The sequence below is a fragment of the Hemiscyllium ocellatum genome, unplaced genomic scaffold (assembly GCF_020745735.1).
Source record: "Hemiscyllium ocellatum isolate sHemOce1 unplaced genomic scaffold, sHemOce1.pat.X.cur. scaffold_1037_pat_ctg1, whole genome shotgun sequence".
Taxonomy (NCBI): Eukaryota; Metazoa; Chordata; class Chondrichthyes; order Orectolobiformes; family Hemiscylliidae; genus Hemiscyllium; species Hemiscyllium ocellatum.
Genome location: NW_026867649.1, coordinates 21,932 through 46,110, shown reverse-complemented (window position 1 = coordinate 46,110; position 24,179 = coordinate 21,932). Strand labels below are relative to the sequence as shown.

General features: G+C 45.3%; 1 long non-coding RNA gene across 1 annotated transcript; it reads right to left on the bottom strand.

The window, feature by feature from the left end:
- On the bottom strand, window positions 1-23,925 carry LOC132809304 (uncharacterized). The gene is made up of 3 exons (XR_009642253.1): window positions 23,860-23,925; window positions 19,284-19,383; window positions 1-737 (listed from the first exon to the last, which is right to left on the bottom strand). It is a non-coding gene; the product is annotated as an uncharacterized LOC132809304 (long non-coding RNA).
- Window positions 23,926-24,179: the final 254 nt, after the last annotated feature.

Below are 24,179 nucleotides of genomic sequence, written 5' to 3'. Positions count from 1 at the left end.
AAAACTTCGAAAACATTTTAAAACCAAAATTTACAAACCTTGTGTTAAAGATAAATGTTAAATAAAATCCATCAAACCATCCCTCACTGAAAACTGTTGGGGAAGTGCAATCTCCTGGAGAATCCCTGCCCACTCCTTCCTACCTGGGCTCCATGGCTACATACATACCTGGGAGATAGCAGCAGAAGGCCATTCAGCCTTTCAATCCTGCCCCACCATTCAATGGGAAACAGCTGACCATCCAGCTCAGTCTCCTGTTCCTGCTGTGTTCCAATCCCCTTTGATGACTTTACCTCGAAGAACTATATCTAAGTCCTCCTTTGGTTTCACTGCCTTTTGTTCCAGTGATGTTGCGGTGTTACTGTGTGGGTGTAGGCAGGGGTAATGTGATGGTGCTGCCTCCTGGAGGATGCACTCAGCATCCCTCATCATCCTGCAGTAACATCAACGGGGTTTCAGCAATTAGAGATAGAACCCATTTCCAGGATATGGGCATCACTGGCTCAGCCAGCATTTATTCCCCATCTCTAGTTACCCTCGAGAAGATGGTAGCGAGCTGCTGTCTTGAAGCATTCACAGCCCATTTGTTGCAGATAGACCGACAATGCTGTGAGGAGAGTGTGCAGGATTTTGGCCGAGTGATTCTCCATCTTTGGTTCTTCAAATGCTGGTTAACTTAATCACAATCTGCACATGAATTTGAGATTTCAGTCTGCAAACCTTCACCATGTAGCACCCTGTATAAAGGAATATGTACAGATTAGAAATTCAGAACAGACAATTCTAGTTTCTGTGGAATATCTTTTTCCCCTTTCTTCCCCCAAAGCTGTAACCCTCCAGCCCACTTACTCTCTCCCACCATTCTGACTCTGCTACCCCCTAATGTACACCCTCCCCATTCTCATGGAGTTGTTGATAAACAGATCCATTCCACCACTTCCCGTCCCTGGTTAGACTCTGCACCCTTTCTGGGTTCACTTCCTTTCCCTTCAGTTGCTGCAAGTCAATAATGTAACAGCAGAATGAAACACAAGGAAACAGAAAGGGAGGTGGCAGATCCTGGACAGAAGAGGGTCCTTCAGGCTGGGAGAATGGATCAGATTCTTCTTTGATGCCCATTGGTCGATTCCCAGCATTACAATGAATTGGGGATGGAGAGTGGTCCTACATGGGAGTGGTGACACTTTGACCCCCCAGCAGATCAATACAATAAGCAGATGCATTCCTCCTCCAGCCAGTGTGAAAAACTTTCCGCAAAGTATACTTACCCAAAGCATATGTTCCAAAACCTGCCCACATTCTGTACATGTACACACGTGTGGTCCCTGCCTCAGGGACTGTGGGAGTTGTAGTCCCCATGAAGCCACTGGAGCCCTGTCTCTAGAAAGTGAATGAAAAGTATAGGCTGGAGGGTGTTGTGTATACGATCCCCATTCAGACAGACAGGACCTGTGGTCTGTCACTGGGTTTTACTGAGACATCTGCTTCCACAACCTGATTTTCTGATGTAAGGAATATAGATTCAGTCACCTGGGGGGTGTGGAGGTTCATAGGAGGAGCAGACTTTAAGTAGAGGTGGCTCAATGGTTAGCATTGCTTACTCACAGCGTCAGGGACCTGGATTTGATTCCAGCCTTAGGCGACCCTGTGGAATTTACATGTTCTCTCCGTGTCCGTGGGGTTTCCTCTGGGTGCTCCAGTTTCATCTCACAGTCCAAATATGTGCAGGTAAAGTGGATCGGCGATGCGAGATTGGCCACAATATCCATGCATGCGCAGGTTAAACCATTAACCATGGGAAATACAGGGAATGGGTGAGTCTGAATGGGATGCTCATTATAGGATTGGTGTGGACTCCATGGATGAATACCCTGTTTTTGCACTGTAGGTATTCTATTCTATTCTCTGTGGAAGAATGTACCTATCTCAATGTGCTGTAAATCTGTGGAATTCCCTATTCAAAATACAGTGGATGCCAGGACAAAGAGGAAATTTACTGAAGAGATACAGATGTTGAATTTGCACTGAGTTGAAGGGTGAGAGAGAGCAGGTGGGAAAATCCAGCTGAGACCGAGGTGAGCTCAATCATCACCGTATTAAATGGTGGGGCTGGTTCGAAGGGCTGCATTGCCTCTCCTGTACCCAGTGCTCATCTTCTTACGGTAATAACTGGAAAGCTGGATCCAAAACTCACCACCTTCACCAAAGGAGATTTTTGGAAAAAGCAGGATAGTCAGGTGGATTAGTGTTCCAAACTTAGATAGTGAGGAAGCGTGTAGGAGATAATGATTTTGCAATTTTAAACTGAGGTGAGTTAAAAATCACACACCAGGTTATAGTCCAACAGGTGTAATTGGATCATGATGAAGGAGAAACGCTCCGAAATCTAGTGTACTTCCAATTAAACCTGAAGGATTATAACCTGGTGTTGTGTGATTTTTAACTTTGTACACCCCAGTCCAACATCGGATTCTCCAAATCATGTAAACTGAGGGGAGACAGTGATTTATGGTTTTAGACTGTGTAGTACATTCACACCGTCCAGAATACTCTGTTGTGAATATCCATCCTGTACTTTATTACAAAGCCAAGGTCTCTGATAATAAAAACCAAAACACCCAGGAAACATCCCCTCACCTTGTAATCTGATAAAAGACTTGTGAAAAGTATGGTTGAATTTAGAATACAGTTGGAAAGCGGGAAAGAATCCAGATCCTGTGCTTAAATAAAGGAGACTGCAATAGGATGGGACAGGAGCTGGCTAATGTAGACTGGAAGCAAAGACTTTAGGGTGGGACAGTGACAGACAGTGGAGAGATATCAAAGGATATTTCAAACTGCTCAGCAAAAGTATATATCAGGGAAAAGGAAGGACTGTAGGAAAAGGAGTAATCTGCCCTGGGTGGCTCAGGAAATAAGGGAGTCTTATCAAATTGAAATAGAAGGCATACAAATTGGCAATAACCAAGGAGAAACTAGGAGATTAGAAAAACTTTAAAGATCAGCAGAACGTTAAATGGGATTGGGGGAGACAAGTGATGAGTAGCTGTCCCCAGGGCCAGAATAGCAGTTTGCACTGCTAGAGGGGAACCTGTTGTGTGGGGAACATATGGCCTCTGTCATTTTTGAAACACGAAACTGTGACAATAGATATAATCCTGATCAAGTTCAAAATCACAGCACATTCCTAAAGCTTGTACTTCCAAATAATCCTGTTGGACTATAACCTGGTGATGTGTGTTTTTTTTTAAACTTTGCCCACCCCGCTCAAACACCAGTTCTTCCACATCAGAATCCTGACAGACAGCCCAGCTGAAACTGAAGTGCCTGTCAGATACCTCACTGAGCCACAGGGGCGTGGGGGAGGGGTATGTGGTTTAACCACAAAGTGCTGAGCTGAACTCGACTTTTTAACTGCCATCGCCATGGAGAGAATACTGAGAGGCAGCATCCATTCAAAACCACAAACCACAAAGGTATAAGAATGGGAGGCATACATCGGACAAGCGGGGAGTTACCTGATGCTGCCTGGAGGTGTTCTGCATGTACACTATCCAGGTAACTGCCATGTCTCATCAATAAAGACTCAAAGAAGACCTCTCAGAGTTCTGCTAATGTAGTTATTCCTATCCAGCAGGGTTCAGGAATAGGAGTACACAGCAGTCAGTCTTCACAGTGGATGATATGAAGAACATGCCAAGAATTGATAAAGAAACTGGGGAAGGTGAGGAAAAAGAAATAACCATTATCACAAAAGCGTTAGAGCTGGGCAAGCTAATGGAGCTAAAGGTAGATAAGTCTCTTTGCCCTGATGGAATACATCCCAGGGTGCTCCCAGAGATAGCAGGAGAAATAGTAAATAGACTTGGAGTCAGAGCCCTACAGCAGAGACAGGCCCTTTGGCCCAAACTGACCAGAATGTCCATCCACACTAACCCCATTTCCCTGCACTTGGCCCATCTGCTTCTGACCCTTTGCTATCCATGTATTTGTCCAAATGTCTTTTACCTGTTGTTAATGTACCCACCTCAACCACTTCCACTGGCAGCTCAGTCCTTATACATACCACCCTCTGTGTAAACCTGTTGCCCCCTCAGCTTCCCTTTTATTCTTTCTCCTCTAACCTTCAACTGATGCCTACACTCCTTGATTTCCTGGGAAAGAGACTGAGTGCATTCACCTTACCCAAGCCTCTCATGATCTTATACACTTCCAGAAAAGATCCCCCCTCTGTTTCCTCTGCTCTAAACAAAAAACAAAAATCCTCGCTTGTCCAACCTCTCCCTATAACTCAGGCCCCTGAGCCCTGGCAAAACTTCTTGTAAGTTTCGTCTGCACTTTTTCCAGTTTAATAACTGAAACCTACGTTACATTCATCACATTTCCAGTATTTCCCCATGGCACTGGGACCGACGTGACAACACTAATGGATAAAAAACCATGATCGAGAATCAACTCCTTTACAACAATTCCATTTTCATTGCATTTTCCATGCTGCAGGTATCCTTGTGTCTTTCTGAATGCATGGTTAATTTCAAACTTATCCTCATGCAAATCTGTGACTTAATTGTCCCTTGGAAATGTGCCATGTTTTTTCAGACTTTTAAAAGCAAATTAAATCTCTCTCCACAGTCACCACACTAACATGGACTTGGCTGTGTCTCAGTATTTTTTCCAGACACACTGACATTTGAAATATTTGCCCACGGACAGAATACACACCTTTCCTTCCACATGAAAAGGCCAATGATATTCAGATCGGCACGGATCAAGTAACCATCGGGTCTGAACATAAAGTTCAATTTGAATTTCTCATCCACAAATCTGCCCGTTCAGTACCCGACAACTGAGAAAACAAGTCACCACCGTTAACACAGGATGGAAATTCATGAGACAATTATAGTATTAAATTGTAGTTTCTTTGCTCCCCCAAAACATTAAATCTCAGTCTCACAATTTCTCTCTTCTGTGAACTGAAATCCAAACCAATCTCCTCACTCCTTTCCTTCACACCCAGCTCTAACACACTCTCCTCTCTTTGAATTCAGCTTCCTAGCTCCTGCCTGCAGACAAAGAACCAAAAAAAAGGGTGGCATGACAGCACTAGGGTCCCAGGTTCAATTCTCCCCGTGCCTGCGTGGGTTGCCTCCGGGTGCTCCGGTTTCCTCCCACAATCCAAAGATGCACAGGCCAGGTGAATTGGCCAGGCTAAATTGCCCAGTGTTAGGTGCATTAGTCAGAGGGAAATGGGTCTGGGTGGGTTACTCTTCCGATGGTCAGTGTGGGCTGGTTGGGCCGAAAGGCCTGTTTCCACACTGTAGGAAATCTAATCTAATCAAGTCAAATCAATGAGTCTGACTCGGAGCCTCCTGGGTGTTAGTGAATCCTCCCCAAACCTCTCAGGGTTCCCTTCTGGGGCAGAACGCACTGATTTTTTTTCCACAATCTGGAACCTCTTATTTATTTTCCCCACTCCCATCCTCTGATGAGAATCATCCTGCACACACTGGCCAAAATCATATCTGGTTGAACTAAAATGAATCAAGTTTGAACTTTAATTGCAGGCCCATCTTTGTTCATTTCCATAACATTCCCGAGTTCTGATAACTTTCTGCAAAATGCTCCCCACACTGATACGCTGACCACTTGTCATGATACCGGGGGAGGGGCCATTCCCCTGGGTCCTGTTCTCAGAGGGAGGAAGGGAGGGAGCTGCCAATGACAGATTAATCCCACACACCCACAGCCTCCCTTCCTGGCACTGACCCAGCCTGCACATACGCTACCAATTGCCCAGCACTGTGCCTGTGCACTGGTCTCCCTTCCTACAGAGCATGCTCCAGATCACACAGGAGCCCTGGTGATTGACAGCAGCTGCTGCCCAATAGGGTGAAGGGGCGGGGCTGGCGGACTGGGACAATGGGATTGTAAACAATGAATGAATGTGGAGGACACTGGGGGATGGACAGGTCAGTGAGGGACAGGAGCAGTGCAGCTGCAGGAGGGGATCCTGGACAAACTGAGCAATGGGAGAATCTAACAGGAGAGAAACTACATGAAGGTTCTGTTTGGAAGCTCAGGCAGGGACAGCTGGGAGACAGTATGGCCTGGTTGCTTGGGCTTGGGCCTTTTCAAAGATGCTGTTACTCAACCCTGAACCCGATCCTCCTGGCCCAGAGGTAAGGACACGACCACCATTTCCTGGTGGGCTAATGGAAAGAAGGGAAGATGTTCTCAATCTCACTCACATGGAAACTCCATGAGCTCCTCCCACTTACTGTCGACGGTGGGGATGGAGGAGGCACAGCAGATGGGAGGGGGGTTAGGGATATAGGGACTGCCTTTCCAAAGGAACCCACCTGTGTTGGTGATATTAACAAGATACAATACAAAGTCACTAACACAAAGCTGGTGTACATGAACTTCATCCAGAATATTAACACCTATAACTGGGTGACACCGACCCCAATGTACAGAATTAAGTCGTGGATATTAATAATGGCATTGTGTGTGAGAAATGACGTCTCATGAATTTGAGTCAATTCTTCTGAAGTAACAACAAAGAGGATTGACAGTGCAAAGCGGTGGAGATGAACTACATGGTCTTCAGTAAGACATTCATCAAGGTTCCCCATGGGAAACCGGTTAGCAAGATTAGATCTCAAGGAATACAGAGAGAACTAGCCATTTGGATACAAAACTGGCTCAAAAATAGAATACAGAGGGTGGTGGCGGAAGGTTGATTTTCAGATTGGAGACCTGTGACCAGTGGGGTGTCACAAAGGATCGGTGCTGGATCCACTAATTTTCATAATTTATATTAATGATTTGGATGTGAATATAGGAAGTAATGTTAGTAAGATGACATCAAAATTGGAGGTGTAATGGACAGTGAAGAGGATTACCTCAGATTACAACAGGATCTTGATCAGATGGTTGAATGCGCTGAGAATGGCAGATGGACTTTAATTTAGATAAATGGGAGGTGCTGCATTTTGGAAAAGCAAATATTAGCAGGGAGTATACACTTAATGGTAAGGTTCTCGGGAGTGCTGCTGAACAAAGAGACCTTGGAGTGCAGGTTCATAGCTCCTTGAAAGCAGAATCGCAGGTAGATAGATTAGTGAAGATGTTTAGTATGCTTTCCTTTATTGGTCAGAGCACGGAGTATAGGAGTTGGGAAGTCATACTGCGGCTGTACAGGACATTGGTTAGGTCACGCTTAGAATATTGTGTGCAATTCTGGTCTCCTTCCTATCAAAACAATTTTGTGAATCTTGAAAGGGGTCAGAAAAGTATTACAGGCATGTTGCCAGGGTTGGAGGATTTGAGCTGCAGGGAGACGCTGAATACACCGTTTTCCCTGGAACGTTAGAGGCTGATGGGTGACCTTATAGAGGTTTATAAAATCAGTAGGGGCATGGATAAGGTAAATACACAAGGTCTTTTCCCTGCGGTGGGGAGGAGGTACGATGGGAGGTGGGAGACAGAGGGGGGAGACCAAAAGCGGAGGGTGACGGTTAGTTTGTAGATCTACAACACAACCCTGTTCCTGTTTTCTCCCCATCTCCTTCAAGCCCTCTGAAGGGCTCAGCACAAGTGCACAGTCCCTGGACAGTAGACCTTCAGGGTGACCAAGTGCTGAAGGTTGCATTTGGGAAACTGACCTTTATTGTTCTGTGCACTCATCAATAAATGGACCTGGGTTCAATTCCACCGTCCTGGATTCATGTCTGTGGCCACAGACACGCCTGACTCTGACCCTGACTACTGGATCCCCTGTCACTATAGCTCTGCCATTCTCCTTCCTCCCGTTCTGTGCAGCAGAGCTCTCTGTTGCTGATTTCCCCTGAGAGTCCACCCCACCTGTTCCCCCCATTATAGAATCCCAAGCAGTGCACAATATCTGTCTGAGAAGGGGGAATGATTACTGGGGAGTCCTGCACTCCTTCCTGAGCCTTTTAGTTGATCTGATGGTCACCCATTCCCTTTCTGCCTGTGTAACCCTCACCTGCAGTGTGACTAACTCACTGAACGTGCTGCCCATAACATTCTCAGTATTGCTCCACAGTGAGTCCACTCTCAGCTCCAGGTCTGAAAAGCAGTTTCCCAGTAGCTGCAGATGGGCACTCATCCTGCACACATAGCCGTCACGGACACTGGAAGTGTCCCTTATTTCCCACAATGTACAAGAGGAGCATTCCACGGGTCTGAGGTCTCCTGTCACAACGTCTCTCTAGTTTCAGCTAGTTACTCCCATTAAGAGAATTTAAATGAGTAGCAACTATCTTTCACTTCAAACATTTCCATTACATTCAAAAGCCATTCCATGTGAATTTCTAGTCAGATCCATGCTCCCCACCAACCCACCGTCCCCTCCCAGCACCTTCATTTGCCACTGCAAGAGGTGTAAAACCTGTGCCCACACCTCAAAAGGGCCCTTCCACATCCAGCAGAGATTTTCCTGCGCATCCAAACACCTCACCTGGCCTTTGCTTTCGATGTGGTCTCCTCTCTACTGGGGAGTTGACAAAGAACACCAACTTGCAGAATGTTTCAGGGAAAATTTCTGGTATGCATGCACCAACCAACTCCACCATCCTGTGGCCGACCACTTCAACTTCCCCACCCACTCCGCCAAGGACATTCACGTCCTGGGCCACCTCCACCACCAAATCCCAGCCACCCGACGCCTGGAGAAAGAAAACCTCATCTTCCACATTGGGACCCTTTAACCACAGAATCAAGGTTTCCTCATCTCCCCTCCCCTGCCTTATCCCAGATCCAACCCTCCAACTCGACACCACCCTCTTGAACTGTCCCACCTGTCCATCGTCCTTTCCAATTATCCACTCCACCCTCTCTCCATTACCCTCCACCTACATCTACCTATTGCCTTCCTAGCTCCCTTCCCACCAACCGGACCCACCCTTCTTATTTATCTGTCAGCCCTCTTACTCCCTCCCACCCCACCCAATCCCGGCATTCCTGATAAAAGGAATATGCCGAAAACGTTGATTCTCCTGTTCCTGAGATGCTGCCTGATCTGCTGTGCTTTTCCAGTGCCACACGTTAACACAAGCTGGAAGAACAACACCTCATCTTCTACTTGGGGACCCTGCACACCTCTATCCCCAGTATCAAATTCAATAATTTTACGTCCTGAACTCTCCAATGTCCTAGCGCCCTAGCCTCTTAACCCACACACAAGGCCTTGTTATCACATAGCCTGCCATTACACATTAGCTATAGTTAGCCACGAACAGTCCCCAGAAACAGCTATTCACCCTCCCCCAGCCAGATCGTTATCCACTCCTTAGTCCAACTGCTCTTGGACTATATTACCACCTATCATTTACTCCTTAACCCCTACCTTCTGCATATAAACCGACATTAATTTTCAGTAACATCAGTTCTGAGGAAGGGCCAGCGGATCCAAAATGTTAACTCTGATTTCTCTTCACAGATGCTGCCAGACCTGCTGAGTTTTACCAGTACCTTCTGGTTGTTGTGCGAGATTTACAGCATCCGCAGTTCTTTTGGTTCTAATTTACCAGGAATTTCTAATTCAGGTCTAGCAGCCTAAAACTGTGCGTTTATAAACCCTCCCAGTCCACAATAGCTCCATTTCTTCCCCAGACTTTGCAGTCTCTCCCACTCCCTTCACACTCACTAGGTCCCCCCCCCCCTCCCTCACCGTGACACTGTGCCTGCACAGCTCATGGCCATGTGTTGGCCTGCTGGACCCACCCCAATTCACTCCCATTGGCTGGAGGATCACACCAATTCTCCTATTGGTCTGAAGCTGCTGTCAATCACCCGGGCCCCATTGTGACATGAGTGGGCTCCTCCCAAGAGCATCGGATGCTGAGGGGTGACCTCATAGAGCTTTATAAAATCATGAGGAGTATGGATGGTAAAAATAGACAAGGTCTTTTCCCTGGGGTGGGGGAGTATAGAACGAGAGGGTGTAGGTTTAAGGTGAGAGTGGAAATATTTAAAAGTGACCCAAGAGGCAACTTTTTTTCACACTGAGATGGGTGCCTGTATGGAATCTTCTGTTCAGGAAAGTGGTGGAGGCTGGTACAGTTACACCATTCTGCATCTGGATGGGTATGTGAATAGGAAGGGTGTAGAGGGATATGTGCCAAATGTTGGGATATCTGGTCGGCATGGACCAGTTCGACCAAAGGGTCTAATTCCATGCTGTATATCTCTATGACTCTGCCCTGGGATAAGCTTCATCCTTCACAGTGAATGGGGCAGTAACACAGAGGACAAGGGTTTGGGGCTATTCAGCTGTACTGGCCGCTCTGGACATGGTGCCAGTCTATCCCAACTCACCTCCCATTTGTCTGTAGACCTCCAAATCCTTCCTTAAAAAAGTTACATTCTAAATTCGTTTTCTCAATAACTACTGGATCTGCATCCAGCTGGCGGACAAACTGTTCCAGATGCTCAGAACTTAGTGAGTACAATAATCTTCACATTTTTAACCTATTTTATTAGCCATTTACCTGAAGGTAGTTACTCAAAAATTGTGACGTTAATAATTTCTCCCTCTGTCTCTCTGTAAATTAAATATCCTGGAAAGAAATCTGCTCCTGGTCGAAATTCCTGCCTAACCTTCTCAGCTCCAAGAAGAATGGTGGCACAGTGGTTAGCACTGCTGCCTCACAGCGCCAGGGACCTGGGTTCGATTCCCGCCTCAGGCGACTGACTGTGTGGAGTTTGCACGTTCTCCCCGTGTCTGCGTGGGTTTCCTCCGGGTGCTCCGGTTTCCTCCCACAGTCCAAAGATGTGCGGGTCAGGTGAATTGACCATGCTAAGTTGCCCGTAGTGTTAGGTAAGGGGTATATGTAGGGGTATGGGTGGGTTGTCGCTTCGGCGGGTCGGTGTGGACTTGTTGGGCCGAAGGGCCTGTTTCCACACTGTAAGTAATCTAATCAAAATTAGTTGATCTTCTGCTAACTCTCCATAAAATAGAAACCCATCTTAATTTTAGTAGTGCCATAAAGATGTACAACAGAGAAACAGACCCTTCGATCCAAAACTTGTCCATCCTGACCAGATATCCTAAATTAATCTCATCCCATCCACCAGCTCTTGGCGTATATCCTTCTAAACTTTTGCTAATCACATACAACATCTCAAAGGCATAATTGGGTAATTGTACCAGCCTCCACACTTTCTCTGGCAGCTCCTTCCACACACGTACCATGTTCAGCTGGAAACATTGCCTCTTAGATCCCTTTTCAATCTTTTCCCTCACACCTGAAGCCTGTGCCCCAAGCTTTGGACTCACATATCCTGGAAATAAGACCCTGGGATTTCACCGTATCCATGCCCCTCACAATTGTATCTGATGCACCAGGGAAAACAGCCCCAGCCTGTTCACTCTCTACCTAAATAGCTCAAACCCTCAACCCTGGCAACATCTTTGCGGGTCTTTTCCGTACCCTTTTAAGTTTCATAATATCATTCCGATAGCAGGGAGACCAGGACTGAAAGCAGAATTCCAGAAGTGGCTGAATCAATGTGCTGTGCAGCCGCAAAATGACGTCCCAACTCCACTACTCAATGCACTGACCAGTAAAGGCAAGTACACCAAACACCTTCTTCACTACCCTGCCTATGATTCCACTTTCAAGGAACTATGAACCTGCACTCCAAGGTCTCTTTGTTCAGCAACACTCCCCTGGACCTTCCCATTAAGTGTATAATTGCTGCCCCCATTTGCTTTTCCAAAATGCAGCACCTCACATTTATCTGAAATAAACTCGATCTGACAATCCTCAGCCCACTTGATTGAAGTCCCATTGTACTCTGATGTAACCTTCTTTGCTGTCCAGTGCACCTCCAATTTTGATGCCTACTGTAAACCTACTAACTATATCTCATATATTCACATTAAAATCATTGATATAAATGATGAAAAGCAGTAGACCTAGCACCGATTCTTACACCATATTGCTCATTCCAGGCCTCCAGTCCGAAAAGCACTACCCTCCGTCCCCAATTTGTACTCAAATAGCTGGTTCTCTCTGTATCCCATGGTGTCTAACTTGCGAACCAGTCTGTTATGTGAACCTTTTTGAATGTCTTTCTGAAGTCCAAGTTAGTGATTTATGTACAAAGCCATGCTGACTATCCCTAATCACTTCTTGCCTTTCCAATTACATATAAACCTGTCCTTCAGAATTCCTTCCAACACCTTGTCTGCCACTAACTTCAGGCTCACCAGTGTATTGTTCCCTGGCCTTTCCTCATCACCTTTCTCAAATAATGGCGCCTGTCTTGCAGCACCTCACCTGTGGCTATCGGTGATAGAAATATCTCAGCGAGGGGCCCGGAAATCACTTCCCTAACTTCCCACAAACATTTGGGATACACCTGATCAGGTCCCACAGATTTACTCAGCTTTATGTACAAGACATCCAGTACAACCTCCTCTGTAATATGGACAGTTGTCAAGTTATCACAAATTATTTCTCCAAACTCTCTAGCTTCCATATCCTCTTTCAGTAAAAGCTGACATGAAATCCTCGGATAGTATCTCTCCCACCTTCTGTGGTTCCAGACAGCCTTGTTGGTCTTTGAGTGTCCCTATTCTCTGCCTGGTTACTCTTTTGTCCTTAGTGTTTTGTAGAATCTTTTTGGATTGTCCTTAAACCTCTTTCCCCCCAAAGCTCTCTTGTGTGTCCTTTTTGCCCACCTGTTTTCTCTTGAGTGTACTCCTACTGGCCCTATACTCCGAGGGATTCACTCAAACCAGTCACCCAGCTGACTGTACCTGCCATATCCCTCCTTCATTTTTTTAACCAGTCCCTCAATTTCTCTAGACACACAGCATTCTCTACACCGACCAGACATGGCCTTAACATGAATATACTGTCCATGTTCTCTTGTTGTCTCATTTTCACAGGCCTATGGAGGCAATGGCAGATGAGGACATGGAAACACTCATTCTCAGTAAAGAGGTAGTGTTGGGAAGGATAACAGCCCAAAAGTACATGGGTCTCCTGGCCGTGATGGAATGCATCCCAAGGGGCTAAAAGAGATGGTGAAGTGTCTATTGTCCTTCCTTGCTAGAGGGATGGTTATGCTACAGCTGTACAGGGTGCTGGGGAGGCCAAACCTGGAGTACTGGAATACAGGTTTGATCTCCTTAATTCAACAAGGATATACTGACACTGAAGGGAGTGCAGAGGAGGGTCACTAGTTTGAGTCATGAGTTGAGAGGGTTGGTGTATGTGGAGAGATTGAATAGACTGGGACTATACTTGTTGGAATTTAGAAGAATGGGAGGTTGTATTGGAAAAAAATAAAATTAAGAAGGGAATAGATAAGATAGAAGCAGGGAGGTTCTTTCCATTGGGGGCGGGTCAACCTAGACAGCATAGCGTCAAAATATGTGGTATCTGATTTAGGACAGAGTTGAGGAGGAACTTCTTCAGCTAAAGATTATGAATCTGAAAAATTCCTTGTTGAGTGTAGCAGTTGACGTTATCAACTTGAATGTCTTTAAGGCAAAATGTAGATTTGCAAACAGGAAAGGAATTAAGGGTTATGGTGAGAGATCAGAGCTGAAAACGTGTTGCTGGTTAAACACAGCAGGTCAGGCAGCATCCAAGGAACAGGAAATTCGACGTTTCGGGCCAGAGCCCTTCATCAGGAATGAGGGGAAGGCATCCTTGCAAGAGGATTCGCAGGAGGTTAAAATCTTCGAGTAAAAAGTGAAGTCTGCAGATGCTGGAGATCAGATCTCCAGCCTCTATGGTGAGAGAGCAGGAAAGTGGAGCTGAGACCACGAAAAGATCAGCCCTGGTCTTATTGAATGGCAGTGCAGGCTTGAGGGGCCAGATGGCCTACTCCTGCTCCTATTCCTTCTGTTCTCATGTTCCCACTTTCCAGCCGTCCCTTTTTCTGGGGGTTGCAAAGAAATATTGAAAGTTCTCGCCTTCTACCGTCAAAATTCACCTTTGTCCAATTTTGAACGCCAACTTTTAGATTTGGTCTATTATTTTCTGTAACTATTTTAAAACTAGTAGAATTATCGTCAGAGAATGCCAAGTGTGGAAGCAGGCCATTCGGCCCATCACTTTCACACTGACCCTCAGAGCCTCCTATCTTACCCCTGTAACATACATTTCCCATGGCCAATCCACCTAGCCTGCACATCCCTGAACATTGTAGGCAATTTCACATGGCCAATTCACCCAACCTGTACATCCCTGAACAATATGGGCAATTCAGCCTGGATTATCCATCCAATCTGCACATCTTTGGACTGTGGCAGGAAACCAGAGCACCCGGACGAAACCCACACAGACAACCTCAATAAGGTGATCATCCTGTTCTTATTTCCCAGTTCCACCCATGTAATTTCAACGGGCGAACCCCCATGAATATCCTCCCTAAACACAACAATAATGCTGTCCCTAATCAAAAACACCATTCTACCTTCTTTCTTATCCCCCTTTCTATCCTTCCTCTTACACCTATTCCCTGGAACAATAAGCTACCTGTCCTGTCCAACCTAAGCCACGTTTCTGTAATACCCACTATATCACAGTCCCATGTTCAAAACCATATCTTAAGCTCATCTGCTTTCCCTGTCAAACCCCTTGCATTGAAATAAATGCAGTGCAGTGCTATCAAAAGGACAGACTGTTGGGCAGAGGGGGTGGGATGGCCCTTTTGGTGAGGGATGACGTTCAGCCCCTTGCGAAGTGGGCGACACAGAATCCGGAGATGTAGAGTCAGATTGGAGGGTGGGTAATGTTGTCCCACTTTTCAAGAAAGGTGGGAGAAAGAAAACAAGGAATTATAGACCAGTTAGCCTGATGTCAGTGGTGAGAAAGATGCTGGAGTCAATTATAAAATATGAAATTATGGCTCATTTGGATTGCAGTAATAGGATTCGTCAGAGTCAGCATGGATTTACAAAGGGGAATATACTGACTTGGATTGAAATTTGGCTGGCTGACACGAAGCAAAAAGTAGTGATAAACGCTTCCTTTCGGAATGGCAGGCAGTGATTGGTGGGGTACCACAAGGTTCGGTGCTGGGACCGCAGCTGTTTACAATATACAATTAATAACATAGATGAACATATTAAAAGCAATATTAGCAAATTAGCTGATGACACAAAGCTGGGTGGCAGGGTGAAATGTGAGGAGGATGTTATGAGAATACAGATTAACTTGGACAGGTTAGGTGAGTGGACAGATGCATAGCAGATGCAGTTGAATGTGGATAAATGTGTGGTTATCCACTTTGGAGGCAAGAACAGGAAGGCAGATTATTATCTAAAAGGAGTCAAGTTTGGTAAAGGGGAAGTACAACGAGATCTGGTTTTCTGGTACGTCAGTCAATGAAAGCAAGCATGCAGGTACAGCAGGTAGTGAAGAAAGCTCACTGCATGCTGGCCCTCATAACAAGAGGAATTGAGTATAGGAGCAAAGAGGTTATTCTGCAGCTGTACAGGGCCCTGGTAAGACCGCACCTGGAGTACTGTGTGCAGTTTTGGTCTCCACATTTGAGGAAGAGCATTGTGGCTATTGAGGGAGTGTTGGGTAGGTTCACGAGGTCAATTCCCAGAATGGCGGAATGATCATATGTTGAAAGATTGGAGCGACTGAGCTTGTATACACTGGAGTTTAGAAGAATGAGAGGGAATCTGATTGAGACCTACAAGATTATTAAAGGGTTGGACACTCTGGAGGCAGGAAGCATGTTTCCACGGATGGGTGAGTCCAGAACCAGAGGACACAGTTTAACAATAAGGGAGAGGCCATTTAGAACAGAGTTGAGGAGAAACGTCTTCACCCAGAGAGTAGTGGACACATGGAATGCACTGCCCCAGAAGGCAGTGGAGGTCAAGTTACTGGGAACTTTCGAGAAAGAGATGGATAGAGCTGTTAAAGATAATGGAATCAAGTCTTACGGAGATAAGATAGCTTTACAAAACTCTACTTTAGAATAAATTAGTACCAATATTTTATGATACATTGACTAAGTTTTTAAATATAAGATGTGTATTTAAAGAAGTAAACCGTCACCACACTGAATGTTGTAGCTTTACCTAAATAAAACAAACTAAGATTTATCTTTGAAGAGACCAAAACCTTGTGAGTCACGGATGAACAGCACTAAACAGAACCTTTGGTGAAATTTGTCCATGCCGACCAGATATCTGAACCTAATCTTATCTCTCTTGCCAGCACCTGGGTCATATCCCTCTAAATCATTCCTATTCATGTGAAGTATCCAAATGCCTTTAAAATGCTATAATTGTCAGCCTCCACCACTTCATCTGGCAGCTTATTCCATACACACACCACTCTCTGTGTGAAAAAGTTGCACCTTAGTTCCCTTTTATATCTTTCCCCTCTCACCCTCAACCTATGCTCTCTATTTCTGGACTCTCCTACTCAGGAAAAGACCTTGTCTGCTTACCCTATCCATGCTCCCAATAATTTTATAAACCTCTATGGAGGTCACCCCTCACTCTCTGATGCTCCAGGGAAAGAAAGCCCCAGCCTTTTTGCTCTCTTCCTGCAGCACAAACCCTCCAACCCTGGCAGTATCGTTGTAAATCGTTATTGAACGCTTTCAAGTTTCACAACATCCTTCCGATTGACGGAGAACAGAATTGCACACACTATTCCAAAAGAGGCCTAACCAATGTCCTGTACATGACCTTCCAACTTCTATACTCAATGCTCTGATCAATAAAGGAATGTATCCCAAACACTTTCTTCAGTATCCTATCTACCTACAACTCTACATTCAAGGAAACATGAACCTGCACTGCAAGATATCTTTGTTCATCAACAGTATCTAGGAATTTGCCACTAAGTGTATCAGTCCTGTTAAGATTTGTTTTTTTAAAATGCAGCACGTCACATTTATCTGAATTAAACTCTATTTGCCACTACTCACCCATCTGAACAGCATCCTGTTATAATCTGAGGTAAATCTCTTTGCTGTCCACTATACCTCCAATTTTGGCGTCATCTGCAAACTTACTAACTATACCTCCTATGCACATATCTAAATCATATATATATAAACGACGAAAAGTAGTGGACCCAGCACTGATCCTTATGGCACTCCAAAGGTCATATGCTTCCAATCTGAAAAACAACCCTCCACCACAACCTTGCCTTCTACATTTGAGACAGTTCTGTATCCAAATGGCTAAATCTCCCTGTATTCCATGATATCTAACCTTGCTCAACAGTCTTCCATGGGGAACCTTGTCGAGTGCCTTACTGAATTCCATAGATCATGCCCACCTCTCTGCCCTCATCAATCCTCTTTGATACATCTTCAAATAACTCAATCAAGTTTGAGAGACATGCACAAATTCTTGCTGACTGTCACAATCAGTCCTTGCTTTTCAGAATACATGCGCATCTTGTTCCTCAGGACTCCCCCCAACAACTTGCCCAGCATCAATGTCAGGCTCACGGGTCAATAGTTCCCTGGCATGTCCTTACCTCCTTTCTTAAATAACGGCACCACGTTAACCAACCTCCAGTCTTTCGGCATGTCAACTGTGACAATCGATGATACAAAATATCTCAGCAAGAGGCCCAGCAATCACATTCCCAGCTTCCCAGAGCTCTAGGGTACATCTGATCAGGTGTTGGGGATTAACCAAGCTGTACGGGTTACAAGACACCCAGCACGTCCTCCTCTGTAAGATGGACATACTCATCATCTATTTCCCCACATTCTATATTGCCCATGTCCTTCTCCACAGTAAACACTGATGCAAAATATTCAGTTAGTATCTCTCCCATCTCCTGCGGCTCCACGTGTAGGCTACCTTGCTGATCTTTGAGGAGCCCTATTCTCTCTCGAGTTACCCTTTTGTTCTTAATGTATTTATAAACACCCTTGGGATTATTCATAACTATTTGCCAAAGCTATCTCATGTCCCCTTTTTGCCCTCCTGATTTCCGTCTTAAGTTTACTCCTACTGTCTTTAATGCTCAGGGGTTGTTTTGGTATTTTTGGATTGGAATAAATGCAAAATATTACATCTTGATAAAACAAACGAGGGCAGACTTACACTAATTAAAAACAGAGCCTCGAGTAGTGATATGGAACAAAGAGGCTGAGGAGTTCGGGTCTTTCAAGTCTGTGCCACATGTAGACAGGGTGATTAAGGAGGTGCTTAGCACACTTGCCATCATTGCTCAGATCTTTGAGTACAAGAGTTGGGACGTTATTTTGGATATTCGGAAGGCCTTTTCTGGAATTCTGTGTCCAGTTCTGGTCATGCTGATATCGGGAGGACATTATGTAGTTGGAACGGATTCAGAAGCGATTTACCAGGATGTTGATGGGAATGAATAATTTGAATTCTAAGCAGAGGCTGGATAGGCTGCGACTTCTTTCACTGGCGCGCAGGTGGCTGAGGAGTGACCTTATTAGATGTTTCTGAAATCACGGAGGGGTGGTTTCAGTAATGTGAACAGAAGGTGTCCTTTCCAGGAAGGGACACGATCCAAGACTAGGTACATACCTTTGAAGGTGACAGCAGAACGGCTTTAAAAAGTCGTTTGGGATTTTTTTTATTTTTGTTCAGATAATGGTTTGTGTGTGGAATGAACTATCAGAGGAAGTGGTAGCTGTGAAACAAATTACAATTTTAGGGTGGCACGGTGGCTTAGTGATTAGCCCTGCTGCCAGGGCCCCAGGTTTGGTTGCAGCTTTGGACAACTGTCTCTGCGGGAGTTGCACGTTCTCCCAGTGTCTGCATTGGTTTCTTCCAGGGGCTCCAGTTTCCTCCCGAATGAGAGAGCAGCCCTATGGTCTGGGAGGACAATGCTGCCTTTACCTTTTACACAGTGATGCCACTGTGTCTCTGGGGTGGGGAGAGGGAATGCTGAAGGTAGTGGATGGGACACCACTCAGGCACAGTGCCTTGTCCTGGAGGATGTTCACTTTCTTTAATATTGTTGGGGGCTGCACTGATGGAGGCAAGTGGAGAATGTTCCAACACAATCCTGATGTGTACCTTATAGAGAGCAAACAGACATTGTGGAATCAGGGGTTTGGGGAAAACTGAGGTTGTTCTCCTTGGAGCAAAGGCAATTGAGGGGAGCTGTGACAGAGGGGTTTAGAAAAGTTACAAATTATAATAATAAACCTTACACCCATCAGCTCATTATACAAGGCTTACAAGACACACATTAAAGGTTTGGGAAGATTCAAAGGAGAACTTTTATGTAGCAAATGGGATTCAGATGGAATACAATACTCACACACAATGCGAATATCCAGGTCCTGATGAACTGACTAATTCAATCAGAGTTTGGTGTTACAATGACTGAGATTACCATCTGAATGTCCACCTGTAGTATCCTGTAATACACGTTTATAAAAGCCATCAAAGTCAGTTCAGGTTAGAAACTCGCACCATCCCCTCCTCCTGGCCCAGGATGACTGGACACATTACCCCTTGTGGAGGTCAGCAGTCAGTTCAGGTGGAAATCTATGTTGGTTTCTCGGAGTTTCCACCTTGGAATTTCATGTGACTGAACAGGGCAGATCTTTGACACATGGGACCGAATATTCCAAGAATCAGTGAGATGTGGAGAGCAGGATTTGCTTGTTTTATTTCCTTCCGTGCTGCCGCTGTGCCTCATCAATAAGACATGCGGTGTGAAAGGCTCATGCAGCTCGATGGGCAAGTTGCCTCCATTCTGACCAATGGGCAGCAAGCTCCTCCCATAGAATATCTCTAAAAACAGAGCAACTCTGCATGCTTCACACTGCCCAGTGCTCCCAGTAAATGTTTAGAAGAATGGGGGAGGGAGAGAACTCCTAGACAAGGCATAATTGTAAAGTTCTAAGAGGATTGTGAAGAGTGAGAGATGCACAGGAGAAAGGGGCAACAAGTGGTTAGATGGAGTGTAATTTGGGAAGGTGTGAAGTCGGTCAGTTTGAAGGGGATAATAAGAGAACAGAGTGCGATTTACATGGTGGGAACTGTAGAAAGCTGCACCACAAAGGATGGGGGGGGGGTGGGGGGTGGGGGGCGTGATCATTGTGCAGGAAACACTGAAAGCTAGCAGATTCTGGGTCAGTCACGAAATCAAGGGTTCTGTTTCAGATTCACCAAGTTTAAGGCAACACCGACACGGGTCAGGGGTTTCAGTGGCAATGGAGCTGGGGTGAGGTGAAGACAAGCAACGTTTTAGAGATTGGAATTCCTGGTATTTGTGATTGGGTAGATGTCTGATCAGAAGGTCACCTTGGGGTTACAGATGTGACAGCAATGTTGGGAAGAGTCTAGTTCTACCTCAGACAGTTCCCAGTAGGAGGGAGGGGCTCAGCAGTAAAGGAAAGGAATTTGTATTAGCAACTGAAGGTAATGGGTTTACCCAAAACAATGTTTCATTGGAGGAAATTGGAGTTAATCGAGCAGTGGGAATGTGATAAGCAGTTTAGTAACTGAGTAACAGTGGAGCAATGGAGAGGGATGGTGGGGAGGGAGAGTTGGGCGTTGACAGTGTACATGTGAAACCTCACACTGTGCTTTTAGACTATGTCACCTCCTGGCAGTATGTAGGTGAGAAACAGGAGGGACCAAGGATACATCCTTGAGGGTCACCAAATACAAGGAATTCAGAAAGGAAAGGGATTGTGGAGATGGAGCAGAATTTACAAATGATGGTGAGGTCAAATGTTAGTTTTTTTGCAGAATGGATGAGAAGGACATAACCAGAAAAGACAGACAGAACAAGGAACATTACCTGTGAATTGGCGAGGGGGAGTGATGAGGAGGAAACAGAGTTGAAATGTCTGTAGTTTAGCGAGACCAGTAAAAGATCAAGATGCGTTCTGATAAGGTTTGACAAGAGACTGGAGAAAGATGTTAGTTTGGGACAAAAATCAGGAACACTATGTGAGGCAGTTTGTCTCGGTGGGCTAGTGGAAGGGAGGGAAGCAGCAGAGGCAGCTGGTCGGATTGTCTCAGTCTTAGTGACAGAGAAACTCCGTGTGCTCCTTGATCTTGTTGTTGGAGAGAAGGATGGAGGAGACAGGATGATGGACAGTGTTTTACAAAGAAACAAAACCAGGGTTAGTGATAATTAAAATGAGTGAATAAACCTAATGTATTTAACTTTTATCCAGAATATTAAAATGTATAACTGAAGTCCCTGTTCGAATCCCAGCTCGGCAGATGGTAGAATCTGAATTCAAGGAAAAACGACTGGAATTAGGAATCTTGTGATCTCCATGGAACCATTGTCAATTGCGAAAAAGATCCTGCCAACCTGACAGTTGCCCAACAAGCTACTCACTGTATTAATCACTGCAAAGTCTCAACAAAGGAATGAAACTGGATGGATCACTTGGCATCTAACAAGGCATTAGGAAATACAACCACAGGATCAGCCCTCTCGACTCTGCAACATCCTGCTCACTAACATCTGTTTTTTTTTGTGCCAAAACGTGGCGAGCTATTTCACAGACTAGTCAAGGAACGGCCTGACATAGTCATACTCACGGAGTCATCCCTTACAGATAACGGCCAGACACCACCATCACCATCCCTAGATATCGATATTGTGATGATGGAAAAGCACAACAGGTCAGGCAGCATCGGAGGAGCAGGGGAATTGACGTTTCGAGCCGAAGCCCTTCATCAGCCTGACCTGCTGTGCTTTTCCAGCACCACACTCTTGACTCTGATCACCAGCATCTGCAGTCTTCACTTTCTCCTGAAATCTCTGGATATGTTCTGTCCCACCAGCAGGACAGACCAGGCAGAGGTGATGGCACAGTTGTGTACACACAGGAACCATTTGCCCTGGGAGTACTCAGCATTGACTTTGGACACCAGGAAGTCTCATGGCTCCTGCTGATTACCACGTACCGTGCTCCCACGGCTGATGAATCAGTGTTCCTCCATGTTGAATAACACTTGGAGGAAGCACTGAGGTAATAAAATGGTGACAAGCCTATTCTGGGTACAGGATTTCAATGTCCTCTAGCAAGAGTAGCTCAGCAGCAGGATTACTGACTGAGCTGGTCGGGTCCTCAAGGACATAGATGCTCAACTGGATTTGCAGCAGGCAGTAACGGAACCAGCAAGAGGGAAAAACATACTAGATCTTATCAGTATGAGTCTACCAGCTGCAAATGTATCTGTCCATGACAGTGTCAGTAAGAGCGACCATCCCACAGTCTTTGTGGAGACAAAGCCTCATCTTAAAGTTGAGAAAAACCTCCATTGTGCTGAGTGGTACTATCACCGTGCTAAATGGGATAAATGTAGGAACTCAAACTGGATCTCTCTGAGGCACTGTGGGATAACAACAGCAGCAGAACTGTACTCCTGCACAATCTGTAATCTCATGAGTTTGTACATCCCGCTCTCACCCATCACAGTGGACAGGAAAGGAGGGCATGCCAAGAGCAGCACCAGGCATACCTAAAAATGAAGTGCCAACCTGGTGAAGCTACGAAACAGGACTATCTGCAGATCAAACAGCATCAGCAGCAAGAAACAGAGCTAAGTGATCCCATAACCAATGGATCAGATCAGACCTCTGCAGTTCTGCCACACCCAGTTATGAACAGTGATGGACGATTAAACAACTCGTTGCAGGAAGCAAAACAGATATCCCCACCTTTACTGATGGAGGGGTTTCACACATCCATGCAAAAGATAAGATGATAGCATTTGCAGCAATTTTCAGCCAGATGCAAAGTGGGATGATCCATCTCAGCCTTCTCCAGTGTTTCCTAACATCACAGATGTGAGCTTTAAGCCAGTTCAATTTAGTTTGAATAATACCGAAAAATGGTTAATTAGTGTAAAGGCTATGGGTCCTGCTAACATTCTGGCAATAACACTGATAGCTTGTGCTCCAGAACTTGCCACCCACCAAACCGCGTACCGCTCCAGCACTGGCATCTACTGACAATGTGGAACATTGCCCAGGCATGTTCAACACAAAAACAGAAGGCTAATCCAACCCAGGAAATGTCCCTCTGTCAGTCCACACTCGATCAGCAGTGAAGTGATAGAAGATGTTATCAACAGGGCTATCAAGCAGCAGCTGCTCAGCAACAGCCAGCTCAGCGACACTCATTTTAGGCTCCACCAGGGCCACTCAGCTCCCGATATGTTACCGCCTGATTCACAACCTGACAACCAGCTGAATCCCAGAGGCGAGGTGAGAGTGACAGCACAGTTCCACTCCAACACCACTATTTCTAGCTGATTCCACCCTCACCTCATATACTCAAACTCTCATCCATTATGTGTTATCTCCAGACTTAATTATCCAAACACACTCCTGGCCAGCCTCCCAAATTCAAACTTCCTGTAATCTCAAGAAAAATTGCAAGCTCTATCGCCCACGTGCTCACTTCTCCCCAAACATGTTCATCTGTCAAAAGGGTCCTATTCATAAGCAGCAACAATTTAAAATTCTCATTCTTGATTTGATTCCTGGCTGTGATAACCCCTAGCTCCCTGCACCACACATCCTTTGAGACCTCGACAACCCATTTTCTTTGAGACTCCCATTACTTCAACTGTGTGGCTGATTCTACAGTTGCCAAAGCACCATGATCTGGAATTTGCAGACAAAACCTCACAGGTCTGCTTCCCACTGTTAAGACATCCCTCAAAATCTGATTTTTGGCAATTGTTTTGGACACCTGACCAAATATCTCTATATCTGGCCTTATAGCTAAAGTTCTCAATCGTATTCTTGTGAAATTATAAGCATGATGATATAACTACAAACTGTTCTTGATTTGGACATTATCTTCAAATATTCACTGTTTCTGTAATGAATAATCTGTAACATCTCTTACCCAACCACATTGTGGGAGCACCTTCACCACACAAACTGCAGCTGTACAACAAAGTCAAGCATCACCCTCTCCACAGGCAACAGGGCTTTGGCATTAATCACTGGTATCTGTGGAAGGAGAAATACACATGATGTTTCAGGGAATGCAAAACGGGTTACAGGGAATGAAAATGGTGCAGAATTTGATAGTCAGAAATGGAAGGAAAATACACTTGCTTGTTGGAAAAAGGAATTCTTGACAGTCAAAAATATTCAAGAAAAAAGTAGTCTAATGATAGAGCAACACATGGTCAGGGGCTGGGCCACAGTGAAAAACTCATT